The sequence below is a fragment of the Sceloporus occidentalis genome, unplaced genomic scaffold, assembly GCF_023333645.1.
Source record: "Sceloporus occidentalis isolate IW3139 unplaced genomic scaffold, rSceOcc1.0.p SCAF_590, whole genome shotgun sequence".
NCBI classification, from domain to species: Eukaryota; Metazoa; Chordata; class Lepidosauria; order Squamata; family Phrynosomatidae; genus Sceloporus; species Sceloporus occidentalis.
In genome coordinates this window covers 34,861-44,606 of record NW_028317570.1, presented here as the reverse complement: position 1 = coordinate 44,606, position 9,746 = coordinate 34,861, and the positions used below count along the sequence as shown (strand labels likewise).

At 45.8% G+C, this 9,746-nt stretch overlaps 1 pseudogene; it reads left to right on the top strand.

Annotated features, from left to right (window-relative positions):
- Positions 1-2,325: 2,325 nt before the first annotated feature.
- On the top strand, positions 2,326-9,358 carry LOC149271043 (E3 ubiquitin-protein ligase HUWE1-like; annotated as a pseudogene).
- Positions 9,359-9,746: the final 388 nt, after the last annotated feature.

Here is a 9,746-nt window from a genome sequence, read left to right as displayed (position 1 = left end):
CCAAACATCTAAGACTGACAGTGTTTGGGTGCTTTGCCCTGGGGTGAAACAGGTGAGTGGGTCGCCAATTGCCCACTCATTCGCCTTTCCCATTTTTCAATGCTGCTGCTGGTGGTGGTTGTGGTGGTGGTTGTGGTGGTGCCAGCATCTCTTCTGTGCCAGTTCGCTTCCTGGCTAGAGTCATGCCCAAAATGTCCCTAATGGTAAGGGCAGTTTCTCCCCCCTGGCTGCGTCTGTTTGCGGTGTGGCAACGCCTGCTACCTCCGCCGGAGTGGCCAGCTTACGCTAGGGCCTAGTGTCTGAGCTCTGGAAGTCTGCTGCCAAATGTCTAAGACTGACAGTGTTTGGGTGCTTTGCCCTGGGGTGAAACAGGTGAGTGGGTCGCCAATTGCCCACTCATTCGCCTTTCCCATTTTTCACTGCTGCTGCTGGTGGTGGTGGTGCCAGCATCTCTTCCGTGCCAGTTTGCTTCCTGGCTAGTGTCATGCCCAAAATGTCCCTAACGGTAAGGGCAGTTTCTCCCCCCTGGCTGCCTCTGTCTGCGGTGTGGCAACGCCTGCTACCTCCGCCGGAGTGGCCAGCTTACGCTAGGGCCTAGTGTCTGAGCTCTGGAAGTCTGCTGCCAAACGTCTAAGACTGACAGTGTTTGGGTGCTTTGCCCTGGGGTGAAACAGGTGAGTGGGTCGCCAATTGCCCACTCATTCGCCTTTCCCATTTTTCAATGCTGCTGCTGCTGGTGGTGGTTGTGGTGGTGCCAGCATCTCTTCTGTGCCAGTTCGCTTCCTGGCTAGAGTCATGCCCAAAATGTCCCTAATGGTAAGGGCAGTTTCTCCCCCCTGGCTGCGTCTGTTTGCGGTGTGGCAACGCCTGCTACCTCCGCCGGAGTGGCCAGCTTACGCTAGGGCCTTGTGTCTGAGCTCTGGAAGTCCGCTGCCAAACGTCTAGGACTGACAGTGTTTGGATGCTTTGCTCTGGGGTGAAACAGGTGAGTGGGTCGCCAATTGCCCACTCATTCGCCTTTTCCATTTCCTTTTCCATTTCCATTTCATTATTTTCCTTCTGATACACAACCAACCAACCAAACATAACACACACAATAACACAAATAACACAGTGACATAATACATAACACATATAACACACAGTGACAACACACATAACAGACATAACACATACACGTACAATGCACAAATCACAAGGACCTTTCCTCTTGTTATTTGTCCTGGCCTTCACTTCTACACTCACTAGCATTAACGCTATAACTCACACTTCATACTATAACATTTTTCCATCCACATACCTGCCAACAGACCCAACTTTTTCAGGGACAGTCCTGCTTTTTTCCAGTCCTGTCCCATCTAATTTAGCTATCTAGGTATGCAAATACACGTTGGTAGTTATAGCTCGGTAGGTAGCACTAGTATAAACATTAAATATAATAAAGTACTAAATAATAAATCTAACTTTAAAATACATTTAAATAAACCCCTTAATTTTTTAAAACTCATTAAAATTAAATTATTATTTAGACATAATACATCTTTAACCAAAGCAGTGCACTGCTACTAATCTTAAACATAACCGTACATTAACCCTAAGCTATTTTTTAGTTCTTGTCCAACATTTTTCCATCCGCATACCTGCCAACACACCCAAGATTTTGGTGGACAGTCCTGCTTTTTTCCAGTCCTGTCCAGTAAAAGTTGGGTTGTTGCAAAGTATGCCATTGTGAATAGGTAGCAAATGTTAGGCATGTATTACAAGTGGTCCAAAATGAATTTAAAAATTTAAAATAATCCCTATTCTTTTATTAAACATCTATGGATGTGTGACTGTGTATGATAAACGGAGGCCAAGTTCCTTGGAGCATTTGTCTCTAGGTCATTTTGTGTACAGTACACCTCAGTACGTGTGTGCAACTCTATTGGTCGTTTCGGCAGGGGGCTGGCCTGCCATCAACGAATGAAGTGCGTTCTGCAATTCACTTGTTGATGCCAGACCAGCCCCCTGCCGAAACGACCAATAGAGTTGCACACACGTTCCTTCACGGCAGCTGCTGCTGCTCCGATGTGTTGTTAACCCCGTATTAACCCCTGCTAGGCAACCGGGAAGGAAACGAAGATCAAACGAGCACGAAGAATGTCCGCGAATATTCGCCCGAAGAGAAGACAGGAACGGGCGAATATTCGCGGAATACGAAGGTTTTTTCCCCCCGAAGACGAGCACGAAGACGAACACGAAGAGCCCCCTGGTGCCCAAGTCTAGTTTTCAGTTTAATTTCCCTTTGAAATACTAGGACGCCGTTTTGTGGTTTTTTTGTTGCAGGTTCCGGCAACCAGGGAAGTTCTAGGCTCTCTGCCCAGTGTCTTCAGTGCCCTGTGTCTAAATGCCCGGGGCTTGCAGTCCTTTGTGCAATGTCAACCTTTTGAACGGCTTTTCAAAGTATTGCTTTCACCCGATTACCTCCCTGCCATGAGGAGGCGGAGGAGCTCAGACCCTCTAGGTAAGACTACGCTGACCAACCGGCGTTGCAGAAAAGACTGACCAAATTCTTCCATGAGAAAAGGACTATTTAACGACTCGTAGACCACGACACCTTGGATGTTTGTTTTGCATATGCAGGCTGTCCCCCCTACTCATTGTGCATGTTTTGTGATAGATTACTGACCCTTTCTGGTTTTATAATCCTGATTCTGGTTTTCCTTGATGGGAGACGTGGTGCTCATTTGGACGGTCTATACTTATTCTTATGCATTAAGGTTTCTTGGCTTAAAATACCTTTTGTTCAGTTAACTGGTGTTTCCATTTAACAGCTCCAGTGTTTCCCATTTGTTTCCACATGTTTGCCCCCTAACCAGAATGAGATGGCACCCCCCAAAATTCCCTAACCCTCCTCTAACCCCTGCTGAAGAGACCTGCATGCAGCGTAGATCAGCGCTCTTCAGGTCTCTAGCCGAGGGTTTAAGAGGCCCGTGGTCTCTTCCAGCTTTGACCTCTCTCCGGTCTCCTGCAGGCGATACAGCCTCTAACCTGGGCAGTGCTGTCGATGAACTGATGAGGCACCAGCCCACACTAAAAACCGATGCTACCACCGCTATTATTAAGGTAAGGTATTTGCATGTCCCGGTGGGGTTTGTAGGGTGCTTCCTAGCAGGGGGTTTTCGACTTGTTTAAATATTGATTGTTTTATGTTCTTGCACAGACTTGGAACATTCGGGTTTCCCTTTGCCATTTTCTAGATCCTCTTAAGTGTTTAACCATTTGGATTTGCGTCTGTTTTGTTGGAGATTAACAAATTGACTCATAGTCATGGATACTGGGCATGCATGTCTTCAGTCTTTTTTGCATTTTTTTTTTTTTTTTTTTTAGATTTTAGAAGAAATATGCAATCTTGGTAGGGACCCGAAGTATATTTGTCAGAAGCCATCAATTCAGAAAGCTGACGGCACGGCCACAGCTCCTCCACCACGTTCGAACCACGCGGCCGAAGAGGCTTCTAGCGAGGACGAGGAAGAAGAGGAGGTTCAAGCAATGCAGAGCTTCACTGCAAACCAACAGAGAGAAGTTGAGCCAAGTCCGCAGTAAGTTTACCATGTGTGCTGCTAGCTCTGGAGTTGTGACCTGTAAGCTTTGTTCCAGACTTCATATCAGACATTAATCTGTTATTAATCTGGGTTAAACTAAGATAATTTATAATAAGAGACTCATATCTAATAAGCTTGAATTTTTATTCTTAAACTCTTGCTGGACCTCATATGTTAACTTGCCTTTTCTCTCATAGTGTTGTGGGAACTGAAGAGAGAATCTCGATTCCTCTGATGGATTATATTCTCAACGTGGTGAGTTTAGAAATAGTGTAATAGAGCCGATGTGTAAGAGCGCAGGGCTCAAGGGCTCCCGATTATAGCCCACAAATTTACAACCCTGATTTTAACCATTTTGGTACAATATTGGACCAAAGATTTTTAAATAATGTTTCAGTAAAATTTTATGCGAAGCTACTCATATCTGTGAATTTTCCAAATGACTTGAAAAACTTACCAATTCACAGATGAAATTTGTGGAATCCATTCTAAGTAATAACACAACGGACGATCACTGTCAGGAGTTTGTGAGTCAGAAGGGTCTCCTGCCTCTGGTCACCATCCTTGGTCTGCCCAATCTACCTATTGACTTCCCTACCTCTGCTGCCTGCCAAGCTGTGGCAGGTGTCTGCAAATCAATATTGGTAAGTAACATTTTTTTCCATTTATTCTAATACGTGGTTGTTAAACACCAAGCCTTGATTGACTCAGACAGATCAATCTGGACCACCTGCAGAAATGTCTAGAAATCCTAGCCTACTTGCAGCCAATGGGGTTGTAGCTAAAAATCATTGTGCTGGATGACCCAGCGAGGGTTCTCCTAAAAGAGAAAAAAAAAAACCCCAAAAATACTGGTCCAAATCTACGAACGAGTGTCTATAGCATAGCTGTACTGCCACAAAATGCTGTAATACTTGGGCAACCTGTCAGCCCAGTACTATATTATGGGCAGGCTAGCTGGACAATGTCTTTGATGTTTATATTCTCGGTAGTTCTGTTTTTTGTTAATGGCCAGAAAATAAATACAAGCAGAAGTTCCAGGACTGTTAATAGACAACATCTCCCCTCTTTCTAGACTCTGTCTCATGAGCCTAAGGTTCTCCAAGAAGGGCTTCTCCAGCTGGACTCCATTCTTTCCTCGCTGGACCCATTGCATCGGCCTATTGAGGCCCCCGGTGGCTCAGTGCTGTTAAGGGAGCTGGCATGTGCTGGAAATGTAGCAGATGCCACTCTGTCTGCTCAGGGTACCCCCCTACTCCACGCATTAACTGCAGCCCATGCATACATCATGATGTTTGTACACACGTGCAGAGTGGGACAGGTAAGGGCCCTGACCGGATGGGTCTAAACATTTTGTTTTCATGTTTTCCGAGGCAGCGGTGTTGCTTTTGCGTGCTCTTAATTGCCATATTTCTTTTCTTCTCCACAGAGTGAGATCCGTGCCATCTCTGTCAACCAGTGGGGTTCTCAACTGGGTCTCAATGTTCTGAATAAGCTGAGTCAGCTGTACTGCTCTCTTGTTTGGGAAAGCACTGTTTTGCTGTCTCTCTGTACTCCTAACAGGTACACGCATGTGATTCTTCTGTTTCCCATACCCAGAACTGTTTGCTTTTCATAGTGTTTGTGGTCAGAAATCTACATTTGAGTCGAGGTTCTGCCATTTACTTACCAACCTTGTACTTTTTTTGACAGCTTGCCACCTGGCTGTGAGTTTGGTCAGGCAGACATGCAGAAGTTGGCTCCCAAAGAGGAGAAGGCAGCAAGTGCCTTGCCCCAGGGAACAAAGAGGGCAGGTATGTTTTCTTACACTTCTTAAACTCATTCTGAGATGTTTCTGGTTCAAACCTGGCCCGGTGCCATGACATATGGCAATTAAGTAACATATTTAAGTAAAATATTTTATACACAAGGCCACATATCCAGGGTATAATAAGTATTTCTTTAAGACATCTATGCACAGTTGTCTTGGATATTAGGCATCTACAATATTGTTGCATGGTTTCATGGATGACTTTCACTATATTTCTTGTATAAAAAGTTAAATATTTTATGCAGAAGTGCATATTTTAATATAGTGTATAGTGTATACTCTATATGTATAAGCCATCGTATCTGTGTTACAGAAGGTGAACCCGAGGTGAGTGCTGTCGGTGAGGAAGCCACCGGCTTACTAGAAGGTATTGGACTTGATGGGGATGCGTTGGCGCCCATGGAAACAGATGAACCCAGCGCGTCGGACCCCAAGGGGAAACCAAAGATCACCCCAGCAATGGCTGCCAGAATCAAACAGATTAAACCATTATTATCAGGTATTTATAAAATATGTTTTACATGGAAGTAGTTTATTAAATTACGTATCGATTTAGATTTTTTTTTTTTTTTATAAGTTTATAAAAATACATGCTGGGTATGATAGGGCTGATCTTGATGAACCTTCAAATAGTTCATAAAGCTTGTACCTGCTATACTTGCCAAAAAGTAGAGTACACTAACAGAAGCATGGATATGAACCTTAAGCAGAAATCTAATATGTAGAGCACAATATAACATCATTTTTATTTTGATTTATTTATTCATATTTATGTTTTTATTTTTTTAGCATCTTCGCGGCTCGGTCGTGCCCTGGCTGAACTTTTTGGCCTACTGGTCAAACTCTGTGTTGGGTCTCCTGTGCGCCAAAGGCGAAGTCACCATGCAGCCAGCACCACCACAGCCCCGACCCCAGCCGCGCACTCACAAAGTTACTGACGAAGGGACTTTCGTGGCAGCCTCCTCCATACACACCAACTCCCTGGTTCAGGTTTGTGCTACACGGGTCTCGTTCACAAGTGACAAGCTTGATTTGTATTAATCTCTTAACTGAAGGATGTTGGATTTTGGGTGGTGATTTGGTTAATTAGAAATAGTAATAGGCTGGTAAATATAAGATGTCTCTTTAAATTTGATTTGTCTAACATTGTACATCTGTGTTGTTCAGGTTAACCTTTTTTATCTGCTCCGTTGGCTTCACCTCTCCCATGTTGTTTGACGAGAGGAAATATCCGTATCATCTTATGCTGCAGAAATTCCTCTGCTCCGGTGGACACAACGCTCTCTTTGAGTAAGTGAGCCGCCTGCTACCTGTAGCGACTCACGGGAGACAGAACAAAGACTTTCCGAGGCTTCAGAAATATATTTTGCTTTAACACGTTCCAAATGGGGAAGTTACATGTTTTTGTTTTCATATACTTCAACGTCACATTTCCCATCATGCACCTGACTTCTACCTGCTACTGGCTGATTTTTAGAACGTAAATGGTGAAAAAGTATGTTTACATTAGTGTAATTGGCCAATACATTCCCAACACAGTGACTACTTTTATACTTGTTAATAGAATGTTCCTTGATTTAATGTCCATATGAAACATCTGGAAGCATCATTTTGAAAAACTAGAACAACGTACACTTTCACTCTAACACATTTGTTTTAAAATTTAGAACCTTTAACTGGGCCCTCTCTATGGGTGGCAGAGTGCCGGCGTCGGAGGGCTTGGAACACTATGCATGTTTTGTGATAGATTACTGACCCTTTCTGGTTTTATAATCCTGATTCTGGTTTTCCTTGATGGCAGACGTGGTGCTCATTTGGACGGTCTTTACTTATTCTTATGCATTAAGGTTTCTTGGCTTAAATACCTTTTGTTCAGTTAACTGGTGTTTCCATTTAACAGCTCCAGTGTTTCCCATTTGTTTCCACATGTGTTCCCCCTAACCAGAATGAGATGGCACCCCCCAAAATTCCCTAACCCTCCTCTAACCCCTGCTGAAGAGACCTGCATGCAGCGTAGGTCAGCGCTCTTCAGGTCTCTAGCCGAGGGATTAAGAGGCCCGTGGTCTCTTCCAGCTTTGATCTCTCTCCGGTCTCCTGCAGGCGATACAGCCTCTAACCTGGGCAGTGCTGTCGATGAACTGATGAGGCACCAGCCCACACTAAAAACCGATGCTACCACCGCTATTATTAAGGTAAGGTGTTTGCATGTCCCGGTGGGGTTTGTAGGGTGCTTCCTAGCAGGGGGTTATCGACTTGTTTAAATATTGATTGTTTTATGTTCTTGCACAGACTTGGAACATTCGGGTTTCCCTTTGCCATTTTCTAGATCCTCTTAAGTGTTTAACCATTTGGATTTGCGTCTGTTTTGTTGGAGATTAACAAATTGACTCATAGTCATGGATACTGGGCATGCATGTCTTCAGTCTTTTTTGCATTTTTTTTAGATTTTAGAAGAAATATGCAATCTTGGTAGGGACCCGAAGTATATTTGTCAGAAGCCATCAATTCAGAAAGCTGACGGCACGGCCACAGCTCCTCCACCACCTTTAACTGGGCCCTCTCTATGGGTGGCAGAGTGCCGGCGTCGGAGGGCTTGGAACACTATGATCTGCCGGATGGCACGGGCGAATTCCTGGATGCTTGGCTTATGCTGGTGGAAAAGATGGTAAATCCTACCACAGTCCTGGAGTCTCCTCACTCCCTGCCACCAACCAAGTTACCCGGAGGACAGAACTACCCTCAGTTCAGCTCATTGCGCTTCCTTGTAGTCACGCAAAAGGTAAAAATGACACCTTTCCTGCTGCTGTTGGGATATGGTATCTACCTGCGCCTTGGAATCTTTGTTTGGCTGTGATCAGTGTACCTAACAGTATTCCATATTTTGTCGCTTACAGGCAGCCTTCACCTGTATCAAGAACCTTTGGAATAGAAAACCTTTAAAAGTATATGGTGGTCGTATGGCTGAGTCCATGCTAGCTATCTTATGCCACATACTGCGAGGGGAGCCAGTGATTCGTGAGTGGCTGAGCAAAGAGCGTGAGGGTAGTCGGGAAGAAGAGGGTCAGCAAGACGAAAGTGGAGCGAGGCGAGAGCCTCAAGTGAACCAGCAACAACTTCAGCAGGTGGGAGTAGTACTTTATTTTCTTGTCTGCGGCAATCTTGGCCTTAAGTAAACCTTTTACATTGTAGCTGTCAGCTGAAATTGGAACAAGTGTTGTCAGCATGCTGCTTCTGCTGATTAGACTGAATGCTGTCTCCTAACCATACAATCGTCTCTCTATAGCTCATTGATATGGGATTCACGCGGGAACATGCCATGGAAGCTTTGCTTAACACCAGTACCATGGAGCAAGCCACAGAGTACCTCCTCACCCACCCTCCTCCTCTCATTGGTGGAGTTGTACGGGTAAGTGTGCAGGGTGAACGTTTCCTCAACTTATTCCCCCCCCGACCCTTCACATGAGTGTGGTCCGGTTCTGCTTCCCTCCTGTATCCTCATCACATCTCCTTCCCTGTCGTCCATTCCTTTCCCCTTTCTACCGCAGGCTTCTCCGTGCCGCTATACAGGTTAAATGTAGCACACACGAGTGCAGGCGGTCCTAGTCAAGTCATAGACAACTGACTAAAATTTGAAGAGGGGCAGTAGCCAGAGTAGAAAAGGTTGGCCCGTCTCCCTGTCATTGAAAGATTGGTTCCCCTGGCCGAGCTGCAGTAGCTTCCCTCTTCCCCATTCTACTCCAGCGTTCCCGAGCTCCACCGGGTTCTTGATGTCTCTCCTCTGCTGGGACACCCTTACCCTTACTGGGACACCCTTACTCATGCCCTGACTCCCCATTCTGCAGAGCAGCCCAGCTCACGGGTATCTGTTGTTGCTCTGCAGGACTTGAGTATATCAGAGGAAGATCAGATGCTGAGAGCCATTGCCATGTCGTTGGGACAAGATCAGGGCTGGCCGAAGACTTAATGCCGCCTGGGGCGAAGTTTAAAATGCCGCCCCCCGCCGAGGGGGGGCGGCATTATCTACCCGCCCCCCACCGGTACTTACCCTTAAACAGTCCTGCGGCGAGTCTCCCTGTGCTGCCACGGTGCCGGCTTGTAATGCTGAGCGCCGGAAATTCACGTCACTTCCGGCGCTCTGCATTACAAGCCGGCACAGAGACCGAACAGGGAAACTCGCCGCAGAGGAGAGAGAGAGGGGCGCCGAGCGGGTAAGCGAAAACCACTCGGTGCCCCTCTCTCTCTCCTCCACTTCAAAAAAACCAAAAAAAAAACGCTTGCCCCAGTCGGCTCCATTGTAGGGCCGGCCCTGGCTATAACTGTAGTATTCAAAAGGGCTAAACTTGGCAAGAACT